Source organism: Wolffia australiana, chromosome 17, assembly GCF_029677425.1.
Source record: "Wolffia australiana isolate 7733 chromosome 17, ASM2967742v1".
Taxonomy (NCBI): Eukaryota; Viridiplantae; Streptophyta; class Magnoliopsida; order Alismatales; family Araceae; genus Wolffia; species Wolffia australiana.
Genome location: NC_135851.1, coordinates 6,505,819 through 6,526,735, shown reverse-complemented (window position 1 = coordinate 6,526,735; position 20,917 = coordinate 6,505,819).

The window sequence follows — 20,917 nt, the reverse complement described above, 5'->3', positions numbered from 1 at the left end:
CATAAAATGAGTTTTACCATTGGATATTAGTGAAAAACCATTGGAGTATATGAAAAGGTGTTTAAAAATAAGTATAAACATACCTTTTCATGGGTGAGAGTCGAGTGAGCGAATAATAATAAATAAAAAATATTAATAAAAAATACTTAGCTAGTCTAGATGTAACACAATCGGAAAACTGGGGTTAAATTTTTTTATATTAATATATTTGATTTCTGGATGAAGTTCACCAGTGGATATGCAAATCAAAGACATGAAAATAACCTGAACGGACTTAACCAATTGTTATGCAAATCAAAAACATGAAAATCATATCAAACCGTGGTCAACACATGATAAATATGTCAACGTCAAATGTTTCACATGATAGTTATCTGACCAGTTAAATCTAATCAAACTCAACATATCTCATTTGTATCTCAGATATGAAGTTGGTCATAATAAGACAGGAACTAAATTAAAATGAAGTTGGCTCATTTATATCTCACATATGGGGTCAAAATTCAAGCACCATGTTAATGTACGGTAATGCAATCACAATAAAACATCGATTGAAAATATTGGGATTGAATAAGAAAACAATGGATTTTTTAGAAGAATTGTTACATGAATACAAAGAATCAGATAATTCAGTCTTTGAGGCCATATGGAAGGGCCTGAATCCACACACACTAGAGAGCTCTTTGATGAGGCAATGGAACTCAGAGGACATACCTTAAAAGGAAAACATATCAAAGTGTCTCCTTATGGGTTAGACTACATACTTTTAAACAAATTTACGATGATAATTTTGGGATTAAATAATGGTTGCATTTCATAAAAATAAAAAAATGAGAATATGTCAGAGTTTACAGTTGTGGTAGGTCTCCAAACGAGCAGCTCAGGCATGTATTATGACAAACATCTAAATTAAAGTTATAAAACCAAAATGTATCAAAGGCCTGCTTGAATTACTATTCAAGTATGTAAAAAAATTGTCTGAATGGTGCATTTTTTCATGCAATGATAACACACATTCATTTAATGCATTTATTTGTAATTTTTCATCACTTAATGAATCAAATTGATATACATATACCTGTTATAAATAAAATATTATACATTTCTAAGCCCAAATAATGGTATGACACCCTATTGGGTTTTCTTTTATAACTTTAATGTAGATATTTGTCATAATACGCCCAAGCTGCACCATCGGAAGTGATGACACCTCTGCCGGCGAAGATGACCCAGGTCATGACATGCCATGATCATCAGCCCCGAATTGGGATCTGAATTTCATTCATTTTGAGATTTAATTATGAATTTGATACATATACATGTTAGAAATAAAATATTATACATTTCTAAGCCCAAATAATGGTTTGACACCCTATTGGGTTTTCTTTTATAACTTTAATGTAGATATTTGTCATAATACGCCCAAGCTGCACCATCGGAAGTGATGACACCTCTGCCGGTCATGACATGCCATGATCATCAACCCCAAATTGGGATCTGAATTTCATTCATTTTGAGATTTAATTATGAATTTGGTTGAATTTACAGTTTTTTTCTCTCCTTCAAGGCATATCAAATATGCCATTTCTGTAATGAATCATTAGGTTATTTTTGGAATTTAGTTTTATTTTTAAGAATCACAATAGCTTCCTCTCTACTACTTGATAGCACACATTATAAATAGATTAATATGTCATTATTTACACTGATGACCTTTTTTTATTTATTATTTTAACTTCATTGATGACGAGGCCCAACAAACAAAAGGAGTTATTTTTTTTAATAAATGCGATGCAGAGACCGACGAGATCCAAATTAAAACATTCATGTTTTATTGTTCCTCTCTCCTCTGACTGGTAAAAAAGGTTGTGCTCGATGACATGTACTGAGACATGCAGCGCCACACATACACATAGTGCGCACATGTACACATGGAGCTGATGCGTCATTCTTTAATAGCTTTGATTTTAAAATAAGTTGACACAAGCGGTGACGTGCCTCCACGTCACACGCGTGCTCTCCTTATTAAATCAATATTAATATATATCATAATAATACAACGATAATATTATTATTAATTTTCTTCTTCTTGCAGGGACACATGGCACGATATGAGATGATGCTGGTGAATCCAATCCAATCATTGCACTTAATGCAATGCTAAAGACAAAAACCCTAAAAATGATGTGACAACACTGACAAGGAAGAGGAGAGAGAAATATTTGGATTAAATCAACAACTAGGAAATGTTAATTTTCAAGGCTTGATAACTGACAATCCAAAAGGCTGATGAGCTGACATTTATAAAGTACCTTATTTTTTCTCTCATCTATCCATCCATATGATGGATCTATAAACTGAGCCCCTGATCTTTGTAAAAATATATTTAAACTTCATCCTCGAGAGGCAAATCGAAAGAGATTGAGTGTTTGAAGGTCCATAAGGTTTTTCTTGGTGTATTGAATGCTTGGAGAAGGTCAAAAGAGAAGAGGAGAGGCTAATCTGTATCGGCAACTTGGCCAGATATCGACAATAGGGATATAAGGTTAATCTCATACCATTCATTGATATATCTCCATCACATACACTTGTTAGACCAATACCATTTTTATCACCACCGTCCACCTTCATCCGTCACCTTCCATCACCATCCATCACAATTGATCCATCTATATCACACCATCTATGATGTCACTTGCTTGTTACGTGTTAAATCATAAAATGTAAACCATTATCTCCTACATCCACCATCTTTCACTTACGCATTCACCTCTTACCCTCTCGTTTCCACTCGTCTTAATCATGTCAGCTCACCTATGTCTCTTCTTACATATTGTCACACCCTAGTTAAGTACTTAATGCCTCCTATGTCATCTTACTTTTCCCTTGCATCACTACCTCTTACCATTTATGTATCCTTCTCACCCTATCTAAATCAATATCAAGAGATAATCAAATTAATATGGTCTGTTCCATATGGAGATGACCCCTACTCATCCACTAGCTAGAATTTTTTCGTGAATATTGATTTATAAAACTTATGGATTAAACCTAAATCAACAATGACATAAATTTAAACCTAAAAATGAGTTTATGACCACTACCGCCATCACTTGTTGTTGTTTCCATTGCCGTTGAGAGGAGGCTGTATTTCTCGTGCACCCTGACATATTACTCCTCTGCATCACTGTGTTGTTGCCCACCATGATAGCGCATCCCACTGCCTTACGCAAACACTACATTATGTCATCCTACACACAATAAAGCACCTCCATCTTTTGTATGCATCACACCACGTCTATACTGACATCACGCCTCTTACCTCCATGTGCCAAGCCCAAACACATCCCAATCCCCTTGGATTTGCACTGCGCAACCCAAGATTCATGCTGGACCATCCCCCTTTTAGCACCGTGCCTCCTAATTCTGCAACGTTCCACACCCCACCCTTTCGTGTGTCTCTACCCTTTGTGCACCATACCCATCCTTCATGCACTACATCCACCCTTCATGTGCCATATTTACCATTTAGGTTTTGGTGTGGTACCCTGAAACGTGCAAGGGGGCAACTTCCCCCTTGACCCTAACAACTGATCACAGAGTTGGATCCACGCTTGTGATAACACACACATTATTGAGTTATTTCTATCATTTAAATATTTAAATAAATGTGTGATATCAAGCCTAAAATTCTTTAATATATTTTTAGAGTGATATTCTGATTTTTGTGGATTTAATGATATTTTATGGATTTTGTGACATCATATTATTAAAGAAACCAATTTTAAGATTTGAAATATATTTTTTATGATTTTTTTTACATTATATTTATGGGGATACTTTTATGACTTTTTTCATTTCATAATCATTTATTAATGTATTTTCAGCTTAAATTGTGCCCCACCACGTGTGGCCATTTGATTTGTTCCAATTACAGCCAACCAAAATTGTCGATAATGATTAGATGGGCTGATCATTACAAAACAGTAAAATTATGGCATAATGCCCGATTATTGTCTGACAAAACATTTAATTTTTTATTCACAGGATGACATAGACTGATAGAAAAAAAATATTTATCCCTTACCTAAGGAAAAATGCTGCATTGTCATTATTTTATACAAAATTAAACGTTCAAATTGATCATGTTGATTTGTGGGATGTTTTATCCATTCTTAGGTGGCTTTTAGTTATCCCCACTAGCATCAATACTAGTCATCCTTCATTACCAACTTTGTTATGGAATTTTCATTATGCACAATGATTTTCTTAATTTTTAGGAAAGTTTCCATACTTTTCTGGTATTAAAAAAAAATTCAGGTCAGAATATATTTTTTAATTATTACTTTATTTCAGGATTTATGTACTTTTTTATCCGCACATCAGGCCATTGAGGGAGCTTATTGTGCCAATGGGAGTATATTAATAACCTGCTGAGATGGGAAGGTGGATTAGGTTTTTAATAATTTATTTATTTTAATCCAGTCAACTATGTGAAATATGATCTTTCCATCTATGAAATGGCAAAGAGGATACAGCGTGCTCAATTATATTTTTGAATGAAGAAATTCTATTCACTATAACTTTCACAATACTAAAAAAATTCATAAAAAATCCACTTACTCAGGAGAACCTCTTAAAAAATCTAGAAGTTGATTGTGTGATGAATATTTGAGCAAGTCTCTCTCATAAATTGTCCCTCAAGTTTTCTATTTTAAATTTCTTATTATTTCATGATTTTCTAGTGTATCTTCTTCAATCTTGAAATGGCATAATTACAATGACTAATCTATTTTATATGTCATAAAAGATAAAACTAATTATTTCATTTTCTCCATGAAGTGGACTTGAAAACAATCTTAAAAAATTCAGGGAAATATTGTATTAAAAATATTAATAATTACTTGATATTCATCTATATTTAATTTATAATAATTCATTAACACCCAAATAAACTTCTAGGTTGTAGATAAGTCCATGTTGGGCATCATGTTTCACTGGCCAAATGGTGTATGATAAATGTAAATATTTGACCAACAACATATCAGGTGGTTATCAACAGTAATAAAAATCTTGGTTCCTAATGCATGTGGTTCAATCAATTATTTTTTTGGTTGAACAGATGATCAAACATCAAGTGACTTCATAAATAAGAAGATAATCATACAATGATGCATGAGTAAGGTGCATCATTTCAACCATATTAAGTTGGTCATATTCATATCTATAATTAATGATATGAATCAACATGTCCAACATAATGTAAACCTATATACTAAGGTTGAGCTTTCATAAAATATTTTGAACATTCACCAAAATACATACTTTGGTCTTTGATCACACTGCCTTAATCTTCACAACATGTGCATCAGATGGTTGACATATACCCTCAAAGTATAAATAAAAGATATCAACCATGCCATCCCACAAACTGTCTTACATCAACTAGTTCTTGCACAAACAATGTTGGCAGCCATCAGCGATAGTTCTAATGCATGTGACCACATGCACCAGCACTAAGCTAGCGCCTGCGCCCTGTGGCAACCAATGCCAGAACTCGATGGGCACTTGTGCCACACTATCACATGCATGGGAAACTGCTCATTCGGCCCAATAATTTTGAAGTCAGTTGTCGGCACTCTTGACTTTCAATGTCACTAAAGCCTATGATCACCAAATTTGAAAGTCTATCCATGGGAAGACATACTCGCTAAGTCATTTGGTAGGCAATTCAATCAGTAATTAAATTGGAATTGTTCTATCTTAAAAAATCTAGTTGACTGGTCTGATTGGGTTGATTAGACCGACATACCAATATGACCTGATCAGGTCACCCCTTAACCTGACAGTAGGCTGATCTGATTGATCTCATCAGCACTTTAGTCGGTATTTTTGATTTAGTTCTTACTGGTAATAAGAAATAATATTTTTTTCTAGTTTTTTATATTAATTATTGTAAAAATAAATATGTAAAATTTGTTTAAGGGAAAATAAACTACCACAGAATTATGGAAAAATAAGGAAAATTATATGCTAAATTAATTGACTCAAATAAATTTAATTTAAAATTATTTTATGCAAATAAAATTTATAAATGCATATTTTTGATTTAATTGAATGGAATAATTTAAGAGTTAAAATTTTCCATTCAATTAAATGAAAGAAAAACCCTATGACTAATTTAAACTTTTGAATGGTTGTTTGTTAATTCTTCTAAGCACAATGGTCATGTTTTGATTCCATAATCAAATGTGAAAATTTAAAATTATTTTGGAATTATTTTAATTTTAAAAAACTAAAATTATGAAGGTATGATTGAGGGTGTGTTGAGTCTAGAATAACCTAGACTTATCTAGGTTATTCTAGATTCAACACACCCTCAATCATACCTTCATAAGTCCAGATGATTACTCCAATTTGATCATGATATTGATTATATTGGATACTAAACTTGTAATAACATCCATCGACCACTTGTGATGTGTATAAGATACATGCTCAATATTATATAAATACTGATATCTTATGGTATTATGTCTATGAATTAGAAAAAATTAGAGATGAAACAAACCCCTTTGAAAACCTTTGATATGTAGGATGAAGATTAGGAACTCACATGTGATCCTCCATCCTTATAGTCTTAGGATATGAATTCCTCTGAGTTGGGTTGATGGCGAAAACTCGACTCCTATTTATCTGGGAGGAGGGACTAAGTACTAGTGCATGACTAAAAATGTATCATCATGGAATGCATTTCTTGAGTTCATTGCGAACCAACTTTAATGTATTATTGGCATGAATTAGAAGCACGTTATTATCCATTTCTGTTGTTTTGCATTCACGCTATTTCTCCACTCGTTCAACCATTTTTGCATAAATTAGTGGTTAAATGATGAAATTTGTGTGTTTGATCTTTGTCATGGTCAAAGCATCATGAAATAATCTTATTTCTTGAGTCCATATTCTTTCGGGGATTGGAGTGAAATAAATAATGTAGAATGGTGAAACATGCATAAGTTGTGTGCGGATAACTCTGAACCAAAGTGCCATTTTTGACATGATTTGTATGCGACTCACTTAAGTGTTCTTTAAATGAAGGATGCGTAACAGAAAAAATACTAAAAATAAAAGAATTGCACAAAAAATTTGCCTAACTCCAATCCATATAGTGTAAGATGTAGTTGTTTGAAGTTGGAAGAAAATTTCAGAGTTGACTCTGAATTTTATAGATTCCTATTAATTTTTAATTTAATTATATATTTATTTAACCTTTTTAAAAAATATTAAAGTAGAAAAAGTTGGTTTGACACATGTGGCAAGTGTCATGTGGCTGGGAAGATCAAGTAGGTGCCAACCTAGCATGACCACACACATGACACACGTTGTATTGATACAGCATTGGGCCTGGCACGCGGGGTGCCTACGGAGGCACAGGTGGCATCCATGTGAATAGTGGTGGTTCACATGTGTGGCATCCAGGGAGTGGAGTTTGAGAGATATAGTGCATGCTTATGCACGATATCAATAATACATAATGGGTATTTATTTTATGGTGTGAGATGATTTTAAAATTCTCCATGTGGGACTATGGCACATGGTACCTCTTAGGACACATGGTCGAGATTGAGGCATCAGTTGGTGCGATTTGAGGAGAGACGTCGATATTCACTTAAAGCTTACGGAATGATGCAATACTTCTATTGGAGAAATTCAAAAGACATAGGTCAAGCACCGACAGCACTCAAGCCAGCCATAGGCAGGCTAGTGAAGAAGTACTCACCCCTCAAAGCCCACAGCCAATGAGCAGCTGACGTCCAAAGAAGGCCCATACAAGGTCCACCAAGATGCCCAGATAAGGCCTATGCACATGCACAAAAGAGGGAAGTAGATATTTAATTCAAAGGATAGAGGAGACTGACTATTATATAGCAACATTTCTTTCAAATTTCTTTGATATGGGATTGCCAACCTCTGTCCTCTTCAGCTTCGCATTGGACCGGGTTGACAAACAAAGAAATAGAACCTAACCCGTTGGGCCATGATATTAAGCAGTAAAAAAGGAAAATTATGACCAGGCTTTGGGCCGACCCATCCCAAAGCTCTTATTATAGTGGGCTGCTTTAAGTGAAAGGACATGATCTCAACCATCTGATCTTCTTAAGGAAGATCTGACTCGGTGAGACATGTCTCATATTATTTAATTTTCTTTCTTCCTTTTTCAGGCTTTTGATTGGTTGGCGCGAATGGCAAAGCGAAGATATGGGTCAATTAGAGCATGAGCTGCTAATGGGACCGTTGACAGAGCCACTAACATGGCAAGGAGGGGCCTAATGGTTAGGAATGGGTCCACAACTATGATTTAATCGTAACTTAACCCATTCTGATGGAGATCAAATGGTTGGGGGTAAAGATGTCCTTTGCCACCTGTTCGTCATCCTCATCGGCCGACCAAAGGTGGTCGACAAAGGGGGGAGCTTTTAGCGATCTAATGATCATAGAAGTTGTTGGATCGGGAACCATAGAAGCGAGGGTCAAGAGAGCTTCTCTCTCAAACCTAGAAATTCAAAATTTAAAGCTTAACAAAACATCTATCGTCACATGAAAGAAGAGCACCGGTGGAGGTAATTATGGAGTTTGAAGTGTTCATTGGGGCATTACAGCTCTGCCATTGCACATAAAGCTCAGGGAGGCTTCAAATAAGAGCTAGAAAGAGAGAAATCTGCACCATCAAGGAAGAGAGTGTTGGGTTCTCTGCCTAGGTTTGTCCATGGAAAACAAGATTCCATGGATGCCAAAGTGTGTTGATCGATTCATAATTGATCTTTAAAATCAAACATTGAATGTACCTTTTGGGGAACTCATTTTACCCCTGACTTCACTGCTCCGAGATTGTTCTGAAGTCATTCACGTGTTCGGCCTCTAGAAGTATCCACGGTATCTCTCGATGCTTGGATCTCAACGTCTTCTTCTTAAACTCTTCTTCAAAATCTAGAAGATCTTCTCACCATGAAGACAATCTCCTTGGATGAGTGGATAAGAGAGTGGAGAAAGGGAGGGGCTCTCAAATCTGGCTGGCCGGGTTGCTTGAAATGAGTGCCTCTTCCCTATTTATATTTTACTTAAAGTTTTTCTCAAAACCCTAAAAAGTAAAATATATCCACCAATCCCCTTGTGACCTTATGCGTGTGACCCTCTAGGCCCATGTATCGTTCTAGTTAATAACTTTAGTGGCCCAATAATAATTATTGGCCAACCGTATTAATTAACTATATCAACATATAGATTAATTAATTAAGGATCGATTTAACCTGATCGACAAGTTAAGTTTCCAGCCCGTGGGGTGCGAAGCTACACCTTGTGCACTAGAAGATACCGAGTAGTGTTGAACTCTCTAATGGAACCTTTACCATCCTCGATTACCATAAATGTATAATCCATCTTTCGCGCGAGACTCTCAAACGACTTAGGATATGTTTTATTGTCAAACCCTAATCCGTCATTCGATTAGTACTGATGTGCAACTGGATAATTGGAGAAATCCTTCTCCAATATCCTCACTACCCTGGCCTGGGATTTTCAGCATCATCTTCCTTGAGTCGATCTCCTCATATTCCAAGGGCGGATGATCCTATCTTGACCACTCAATCATCTTCTTGAGCTTCTTACTACATTCGAGCTATGACTTATTTGAATCTCATCATTAGAGGCTCGTAAGTTGTAGTCAAAATGTAGTCGTCCAATCATGAGATATCCTTGGCGTTTCATGTCAGTGGATCAATTATACAACTGTGACATGAATCAACCTGATTGACTTTTATGTATAATACCATTCAGGGATTCGTACAGATAAATTCAGTGAACTCTTTCTCCAAAGAGCACCCACTATCTGTCCTTAGTGTCGTCACACTAATAGCCACATGATCAGCTATACTTATCATATAAGTAGGATCAACTAGTGCTATTCTATTCGGATAATTCGATGTCCGTCCTAAATATCCATCGAATAGGAATATTTATTATACATGTTTAAAAACTAATGTTCACTGTATTATGATCTCGTCATAATTTACTATTTCATTGCACGTATTCATGGATTTAATTATAAAAATCACACTAGAATAATAATGAATGCAATATCTTATTCAATGAACTTAAATAAACATGGTGGTGTGATTGGCTTGACGACTACAAAATATCCATGAGAGAGAAAGGTGGGAACAAAACACCGAAGTTAGGAGGTGGCGATTGACATTCCCACCCCCATTTTTTCATTTAGGACGGATTTGGCAATTTTCTTAGCTCGATCTGAATTAGAACTCATCATTAAATGTATTGCAATTTTTCATTTCAGTTTGATTAGGTGAAATTTCAGAATTCATCTTGTTTCTGTCTTGCGGCGTCATTGAGACATTCTGTCGAACATCTGTAAGTTGTCGATAGAAAGACCCAATTTTTTGAGCAAAAAAAATATAATTTTTTTTATATATATTTACTTACGTAAGTAATATTACTATAATTCTAGGATAATGATAAATATAAATATCTTAAGTACATACAAAGATTCATCTTCTTAAAATTCTGAATCCTTCTACCCCTTTTTCAATTCTCTCTCCAATGATCTAACTAACCACTCAATTCTCTTCTGAATTAGATAATTTCTCTTCTCTTACCCCAATTGCTATTAAATTCTAAGAATCTTGATCATTCTATATATATATATATACCATCTCTCTTTCATGTTATTATTTTCCTCTATACGTAAGTTCTTCTAAAATCAAAAAAATAAAATTATATTATGTTTCTCTATAGCTAGGTAACTCGATTAGAATAAATAAAATTATATTATATATATATATAATTATTGTCCACTGATCCAATCCATAACTCCAATTATAATACCCTCTTTCTCCTATCATAAGTAATACTTCCTCTCTTCTTCATACTTCTTCTTACCTTTTACTAAATCAAATACTCCCATCAATTAACTTCTTACACTTTCTTATAATAAAAAAACTCACTATCTAACTAAGTCTTAATATCCATCATCATTATCTCCATCTCCTAGCTTACATATAACTTACTATTAATTAACTAAGTAACCTCCTATCTCCTATTAATAGTATTTCATTATTTTATCTATTTCACTAATCTTATATACTTCTTCCACCACCTACATTAACATCACCCATAATAACACCATTACTTCTTTTCAAATATGTGCTTCTTTATTATGTCTAGTATCTATAAAAGGTATAAATTATCTTTATTCTCTCTCTCATCTTTAGTTCTCCCTCACGTCATTCACTGTTCATTACTATTACACATTATCTTAGTTTTCTCATCCATTTAATATTTCTTCCACCTTCTATTTACTTATCACCTTCTATATTCACCATCTTTATCATTGTTATTCATTTTCTTTAACTATAACTCAACTATTAAATTCCCATCTAAAGGCCAGTCCTTGTGGAGACGACCTCACTCCTACTATACATTTGAGTGAGTTTTCTATTTTTATCCAATTTATTTGATTTAGGAAAATTAAAATTACAATGACATTTCAATTAACATACATAATTTGCCTTCACCACTAATGCACGGCCATAATTTTGTACGTGACTCTCCCAATGCTCTTCTCTCTCCTCTAACAGATGATATCTCGCTTGTAACTGCCATCTTGATGATGTGTCTACATCCTGGATCTTTTTTTTCCTTGTGTAAATGGTTATTGAATGGCCAGGAAAGACCAAGACTCCAATTAAACATGATCTTGCCAATTTTGGCAAAATCATCACATTTCCATTAATTTTGGTGGTGTTTGGTGGTCACTGATGCTTCTTCTTTTCTCTTTAGAAAAAAAACATTCTAGATGAGGCGAAACAAACCCCAAATGTGTAGAATTCAATTGAAAAATAAGTTTTTTAATCGGAAGGCTCGTCAGCCGAATTCTTAATTTTTTTTTGGCAAAAAATGGTGCCGGGTATGGCCAACCTGAGGGTTGTGCCCGTAGACCGATCCATCCGTGCCCTAGACGCCACCCAGGGGGATTTTATTTATAAAGTGAAGTGTTTGTCAATGTTTATAGGCGTGGAGCGAGTATAAATATCCCAATTACACTCGGATCCCACTCGTCCACGCCTATGTTAAGAAAAAGAAAAGATACATAAATGATACCTTGCAAGCACTCGGGGAAGTGTGCACGTCGTCGTCCTATTGGAGCCGCCCCGCGATGACGATGTTGTTCAAGAGATGTCCGCTCCTCCGTAGAATGGGGTTGATGAAGGGCGTTGTTAGGTCTCTAGTCGAGGCGGGCGCTGTCTGGCGCTCTCGCTCCAGCGTTCCACGCAATCCTCTAATCCCGCGGGCTTATGAGGATGCGCCGTGTGTGGAGGGTCGGCATGGCGAGACGATCGACGCGATAAGAGCCTCTAGCTGCCGGAGGGAGCGCCTGCGAAGAGAGAAAGATGGAGGTGGGGGTTCGTACATGTACCGCATGGTTGTCGAGTGCATTTGCTATCTGGTTGCCCTCCCGCAGCTGATGACGAAAGCATCGTGTGCGAGGTCGGCACCGCATGATGTCTTGCCATACTCGGTGTAGTCGCCACTAGGAGCATGTGCCTAGACAAAGCATATCAACTAAAATCTGTGAGTCCGATTCCACGACGATATTGTGAAGGTTACGCTCCTCATAGAGGAGTAGACCATCACGGATCGCCATAGCCTCGGCTACTATATTAGTTTGTATGTCGTAGTAAGAGGAAAAAGCAAAGAGTATACTCCCAGTATGGTCCCGTAGGTATACATCCGGATCGTCCCAAACGAGGACGCCGGACGGGACGGGACAATCTTCGTCCCGGCGAACGTCCAGCGATTCCCCTGGGACGAAGGACGGGACGATATGTCGTCCGGAATCGTCCCATCCTACATACCCTGGGACGAAGTTTCGATCCGTCCAAAGGCCCTGGGACAAAATTTCATCCCATAGGGACGAAATTAAACCGAAAAACATCGCGCCTGCCCTAGCCCTTTGAAAATGCATCGGTGTGAGCACAGTTCTTGGTTTGGAGAGGTGGAACGAATCGGCGGGAGCATGAATCGGCGGCGCAAATCGGTGTCCTCGTCTTCAACATCCATCGAGCTCGTGACATAGACGCGAAAGCGCGCCAGCAATGTAAGTATCTATCTATGTATCTCCGTATTTATCGGTATTTCTATCAGATTTTCTATGGATCTTTCTATCTAAAATTCGACCTATCTATGTATCTATTTGTCGATCTTTCCTTCTATATATCTAGCTATCTATCTATCTGATTTTCTATCTATCTATCTATCTATGTATGTACGTATCTCTCAATCTTTCTGTCAGATTGTTTAGCGTTTTTTCTTTCTGATATCCTACCTCTCTATGTGCATATCTACAGATCTTTCTATCTATGTGTGTACGAATCTACCTATGTAAGAGTCGAACTATCTAGCTATCTATCTATCTATCTATCTATCTATGTATGTACGTATCTCTCAATATTTCCGTCAGATTGTTTAGCGTTTTTTCTTTCTGATATCCTACCTCTCTATGTGCATATCCACAGATCTTTCTATCTATGTGTGTACCAATCTACCTATGTAAGAGTCGAACTATCTAGCTAGCTATCTATCTATCTGATTTTCTATCTATCTATCTATCTATCTATGTATGTACGTATCTCTCAATCTTTCCGTCAGATTGTTTAGCGTTTTTTCTTTCTGATATCCTACCTCTCTATGTGCATATCCACAGATCTTTCTATCTATGTGTGTACCAATCTACCTATGTATGACTCGAACTATCTAACTATCTATCTATCTATCTGATTTTCTATCTATCTATGTATGTACGTATCTCTCAATCTTTCCGTCAGATTATTTAGCATTTTTTCTTTCTGATATCCTACCTCTCTATGTGCATATCCACAGATCTTTCTATCTATGTGTGTACCAATCTACCTATGTAAGAGTCGAACTATCTAGCTATCTATCTATCTATCTGATTTTCTATCTATCTATCTATCTATCTATGTATGTACGTATCTCTCAATCTTTCCATCAGATTATTTAGCATTTTTTCTTTCTGATATCCTACCTCTCTATGTGCATATCCACAGATCTTTCTATCTATGTGTGTACCAATCTACCTATGTATGACTCGAACTATCTAGCTATCTATCTATCTATCTGATTTTCTATCTATCTATCTATGTATGTACGTATCTCTCAATCTTTCCGTCAGATTATTTAGCATTTTTTCTTTCTGATATCCTACCTCTCTATGTGCATATCCACAGATCTTTCTATCTATGTGTGTACCAATCTACCTATGTAAGAGTCGAACTATCTAGCTATCTATCTATCTATCTATCTGATTTTCTATCTATCTATCTATCTATGTATGTACGTATCTCTCAATCTTTCCGTCAGATTGTTTAGCGTTTTTTCTTTCTGATATCCTACCTCTCTATGTGCATATCCACAGATCTTTCTATCTATGTGTGTACCAATCTACCTATGTAAGAGTCGAACTATCCAGCTATGTACATATCTATCGGTATATCTCCCAATCTTTCTGTCAGATTTATCTGTCGATCACTCTATGTAGCTATATATGTACCTACCTACCTATATATGCATCTATCCAACAGTCGATACCTACTAATACAGTCAATAGCTACCTACCTATATCTACATGTTGGACAGATGCATACATATACATATTGCTCAATGTAGCTATATATATGTTGGATATATTCATACCTATCACTCTACGTAGCTATATATCTGTTGATCATTCTATGTATCTATAAATCTATCTCTATATCTATATATGTAGCTATCTATCTCTCTATGTAACAGTCGATCTGGATAGGTATCGACTGTTGGATAGATGCATACATATACATATTACTCTATGTAGCTATAGATCTTTTGGATAGATTCATACCTATCACTCTACGTAGCTATATATCTGTTGATCACTATATGTATCTTACTTTATGTCTATCTATAAATCTATCTATATATCTATCTACGTTGTTATCTACGTTGTTATCTACGTAGCTATCTATTTATGTATGTAACGGTCGATCTGGATGGGTATCGACTGTTAGATAGATTCATATATATGTATATAGCCGAATTGAATAGAGGAATATGTATATTCCAGTATTCAAGGTATGTGTCGTCAAAATAGCCGAATTATACGTCATTACAAAATATTTTTACGGCTGAATAAAATTTTGGCCTCTATAGGTCGGTGCAGGCGCAGGGCTTGGCTGCGGCGTGTCCTTTCTTCTAAGACGCGGTGCTTGAATACTACATGTCTGGTACTGTTTCTAATTTTTCCCTGTGTGCCCATTGCTTCGTCTGTCCTTCTCATATTTCTGTGTGTGGATACCTTTTCGTCTGTGCTCCGCATACTTTTGATTAAATGAATCTCACAGTTGGTGTATTCTTATAAATGAATCTCTAGTTATTCTAGCTGTCCAGTGATCTTTCTTTGTTGATTTATACGTTGAGAATTTTTGCTCGATCATTTTGTGGTTAACATGACCGAAAATATGTTGTGATTAATTCTGCTATAGATATGGAATCTACATCTGTTACCACTCCGAAGTCAACAGCTAGAGCCACGATGTCGGAGTCTGTGGAGTGCTACGCGGTAGAGATCGATGACAATGTGTCATCTCGAAGTGGTAGGCGCAAGCGGTCTAAAGTTTTAGACCAATTTGTTGAACTCGGCCCGAACGAGTACCAGTGTACATTATGTCTAGCACAGAACCCCGATCATAACGTCATTCAGGCGGAATAAGGATAGGAGCACGAATGTGTTCTGGAGACATATAGAGAAGACGCATCGCAAATTTCATGATCAACTGAAGGGCGTCCCCAGGAATCAGAGGAGGCTGTTCGAGTATGACTTCCTGTCAGCCAAGCTTCACTTATGTGGCATCTCCAAGGAGCGTACGAAGGAAGAGTTTGTCAGATTCATTTGTGACAATGATCTTCCGTGGCAACTTGTGAAGAAGAAGTCGTTCATAAGATTATGGTACTACGGACGATCGGTTGGCGGCGCCACGGCCCTGATGCGGTGAAAGCAACGACGTCTACCATGTATACAGAAGTCTGAGGAAAGCTAGTAGAGATGTTTGCTGGAATTCATAGCGTCTCACTAACAGTGGATGCGTGGACGTCAGGAAACAACCTCTCCCTTCTAGGGGTAACCGCCCACTGGATCGACGGCGATTGGAAGCTCTGCGATCTACTACTTGCTATCCGGCGGACCAAGGGGTCTCATTGCAGCACAAACCTGGCGAGGCTCGTTGTGGAGGTTGCATTTGAGTATGGGATAGAGTCGAAGCTCTGTGCCATTATGACGGACAACGCGTCTAACAACAGAACTATGATGGTGTCAATTGTAGATCAACTACGGACCGTAAATCCACAATTCACTATAGATAGGCATGTTCCGTGCATAGCACATGTTCTCAACCTTGTAGTCCAGTCTGGACTGAGGATCATACGTAACCCTGAAGCACCAGAAGTTGGCACACTACGGGTTCGAGATCTTCGGCCATATGCCGCGTTGGGCACGAATGAACTTATCGACTCACAAGGTGACGACTGCAGTTCACCGACTTATGCACCCTTGGGAGTAGCCGTCTCACGCGTCAGAGCCATCGTCAACGCTATTCAGGGGTCCACGCAACGGATGGAGAAATATGTAGATATGTGCAAGATGTTTGAACTTCCTAATGCGAACAAGATAAAAGTGGACTGCCCGACACGCTGGAACTCCACATTCAAGATGTTAGAGCGTGCTCTTGCGAAGAAGGATGTGCTTGACCATATGGCTGTGAGGTTTCTTTCCACACCGTGTAAGGACTACGCGCTATGTCAGGAGGACTGGGATTTAATCGAGGAATATCTTGGTATCTTGGGGCCACTGTGTGCAGGTTCTGACTATGTCTGTTCCGCAAAGAGATTGTCGATCACTGACATGACGTCGTTGATCTCAGACCTGAGGGCCCAACTTGAGCATGCTATGTATAATGCCGGGTCTACCTTGGATGACGAGCAGAGGGAAGCGTTGCGCTCCGCCTGTACTGCCATGTATAATAGGTTGATGCAGTATGCAAATGTCATTTGGGCCAATCAGACAGTGGCGATCGCGGGAACCCTGGATCCATTCTCCAAGATAGAGATCGTGCATTTGTCGTATCGCGAAGGCGTGCTTTCATTCATCGGCGGTCTTCTCAACAGTGCGTGTACAACGAGCGCAACTGGGTGTGATTCAGAGCAGGATGAGGGAGCTGGAAGACACCGTCCGATTCAGTTTCCGTCCACCAAGCGACAGTATATTCGTCCAGGCAAGTCTCGGCGCCCACGTGCAACACCTCGACAGGAGCTGGACAAGTATCTAAAAATCCCGTGCAGTGAAGAGGAAGACAGTCCACTATGCTGGTGGAAGGATGTTGGAACTCGGTACTTCCCGAATTTGACAAAAATTGCGTCCCAATTTCTGGCTGTAAGCCCCACAAGTGCACCAGTGGAGCGGCTATTTTCCATTGGTCGAGGCATCACCACGTACCATAGAGGTCACCTAGATGCAGACAGAATAGAGATGTTGATGATGCTCCGTGCATGGTTCCGCCGCGCAGAGCAGTGCTTGTCTGACTCAGAGGACGACCTTGACGATTATGACAGTTCTTCGGACGGTGAGTTACGTTACACATTTTGCTTTAGCATATTTTTTTTTCTAACTTGCTCCTTTCAATGTGACAGCGTAACAACGGCAAAAGAGGAAGGTGGCCCACCGATTTACGTCCCTCTCCATTTACAGTAAGTCATTCTTCTAACCCTTCATATCACGTTTCCGGATCTTATGATCCGGCTTCAACGAGTTGATTAACGATCTCTTTTTGGTTTCTTCGCTTTGGTTTCTTAAGATTTTTATGATTACATTGGCATGTGTAGGTGAAATCTTGTTGGCGGATTTTTTGGGTTCTCTCTGGTTTTTGGAAGAAGAAAATAAAAAGAAATAAAAATATCTAGGGAACGTCCGATCTTGCGCACACGGATCTGTGTGATGTAGTTTTTTGTGATTGTCCAACTGATAGTTCTGGATAAGTAAATTGGGATGTTTTGCATTGTTTTTATTTTCTTCTCCTTCTTTTTATCTTCTCCTTCTTCTTCTTCTTCGTCAACTCCTTATTTCTTATTTTCTTCTTCCTTTTGTCTTTCTGCTGAAGCAATTGCAGGCTAGCCCTTTTCTAAGTCTCCTCTTTATTCTTCTTCTCATTTTTCTTCTGCTTCTTCTTCTTTTCACTCTTTCTTTTCTTAGTCTTATTCTTTCTTATAATGTTTTGCATTGTTTTTAATTTCCTCTCCTTCTTATCTTCTCCTTCTTCTTCTTCGTCAAGTCCTTATTCCTTACTTTCTTCTTCCTTTCATCTTTCTGCTGAACCAATAGCAGGCTAGCCCTTTTTTCAGCTCGGGAACGACAGAGGAACTCTGTCGTTCTTTTCCCAACTCGGAAAATTTTCCCTATCCGGTTGTAGATCGGCTCCATTTTTTCGTCTTATCTTTCCTGCCATTCGCCCAACTTGCTTTCATATTTTAGGGCTTTCTTCTTTTCATTCTGTAGCACACATCTCTGCTTGTTTATGGAGTGCTCAGTCACTCTTTTATGATTGCTGAGTTCTAGGTGCTCACTGCCTGCAGGTTTTTTTACTCAACGGCGACTGCTTTTGCGCAAGGGCGATGGATGGGTGCACAACGTCCGCCTCAACCTTCGGTCCTAGTTCTTGAAAAACGATATCATTTTCTCTTTCACCTACACTGTTTCTGGACCTTGTTCTTTCAACATTTAATCTCTTTTAATGTGGCAATCACTTTGAAGGTTGGGCAATTGTTATGAATGTTAAAATTGTTAGAAATTTCCTTTTCTTCGTTCTCCAGTGCGTAACGCAAATGACTGATGAATCACTAAAAAACTCGGGTGAGATTGATAAGATCAAAGATAATTATCAATATTACAGGACTCCTGACAGAAATCGAAGAGAATTATAATTATCGGATTTAGGTAAATATTTTCTTGGAGTTGAAGTTCAATGCCAGCTTTAGGTAAATGAAATAGTAAATAGAGGATGTTTACGTTAATAGTAAAAAGAGGATGATGAATTGTTGAACAAAATTTATTATTAATCAGAGGATATTCTGGAACAATCTGATGGATTAATTAGAGGATACACTTTTTTTTTTCATCGAGAAGAGAATTCCAGAATAAGAAAAAGGGTAGACATATGATGTTCTTCAAGAAAGAAAGATGGCATAAGATGATTCGGAGGTAAATAGAAGCGATGAAATACTCGCTTTAAAATTCTGCTTGACTTGAATAACAAGGGCAGCAGAAGCAGTTTGGTAATCTACTTGATCCATCAGAAAAAAAGAAATGTCCGAAAAAAAAAAGTCGTCCAGATCGATCGTCCACCGTCCGGACACCCTGGACGGACGAAATTTCCGTCCGGTGGGACGAAATGTCATCTCGTCCGGGGTTCCCCAGACGAAACTTCATCCGGGGTTTCGTCTGGGGACGCTAGACGAGACGAAAAATTCATCCCAGGACGAAACCTTCATCCCGTCCGCGTCCTGGATGTATACCCGTAGGATACCTCCTCCCCCCGCTGGCCCCGGGTTCCCTTTGGCAGCACTATCCACATTCAATTTAAGGATGCCTATTGGCAGTGGTAGCCAATAAACAACCCGATACTGAATGCGGATCGGGGCGGGTGTCACCGGAATGCCCACGGAGCCGAGGAGGTCGCAAGCGAGTGTGGATCTGATGGCGCGAGGGGGAAGTAGATGGGAAATGTGCATTAGCCACAGCTGAACTCGACGCATGATATCCACAACGCGCATGGGTGTACCTGCATAAATTAGCCGAATTCTTGATTTAAAGCTTCAATCTTGCATAAATTAGGTCAAATCCTCATCACATTAAGGTTACTAACCACTAATTCATCATTTACATGCATAATCAGATTTTCTCTCGATATTTATATAAGAAACTAGTATTAAATTATCCATTTTTCTCTCTATGCTCATGATTTTCTCAATGATTTCCTCGTTTGATCTTTGGCTGATTTGTGTGACCTTGGGCTTGTTGTAAGGGGATTTCATCATCTATCTAGATATACATACATCCATTTTTCCTCATCTGATTGCGTTAGTCACTTAATTTCTTGAATTACCTCCAAATGCTCCAAATCATGGAGATAATTCCCAATTCCTCATGATTTGACCTAGTCTCATGATGGATGCAAATTTTGTGTTAATTTTAATATTTTTTTTAAATTTAATTTGCATACAATCAAATAAATTTGATAAAAGATATAAAATTACTAAAATGTATATTTATAATAAGGTTGTCTCCATAGGGACTAGCCTTTAGAGATGTTTTTAATAATTGAGTCGTTAGTTAATAAGCTATAATAATAATATTTAATCACTTAATTTCTTGAATTACCTCCAAATGCTCCAAATCATGGAGATGATTCCCAATTCCTCATGATTTGACCTTGTCTCATGATGGATGCAAATTTTGTGTTAATTTTAATTGTTTTTTTAATTTAATTTGCATACAATCAAATAAATGTGATAAAAGATAAAAAATTACTTAAATGTATATTTATAATAAGGTTGTCTCCATAGGGACTAGCCTTTAGAGATGTTTTTAATAAATTGAGTTTTTAGTTAATAAGCTATAATAATAATACTAAAGATATTAAGTATAAGAATAAACAAGTAATTATCTAATTATTATATACTAAGTAAGTGGTTAGAGAAGTATAAAGAGATAATTATAGTAATTAAGTAGTATCTATAG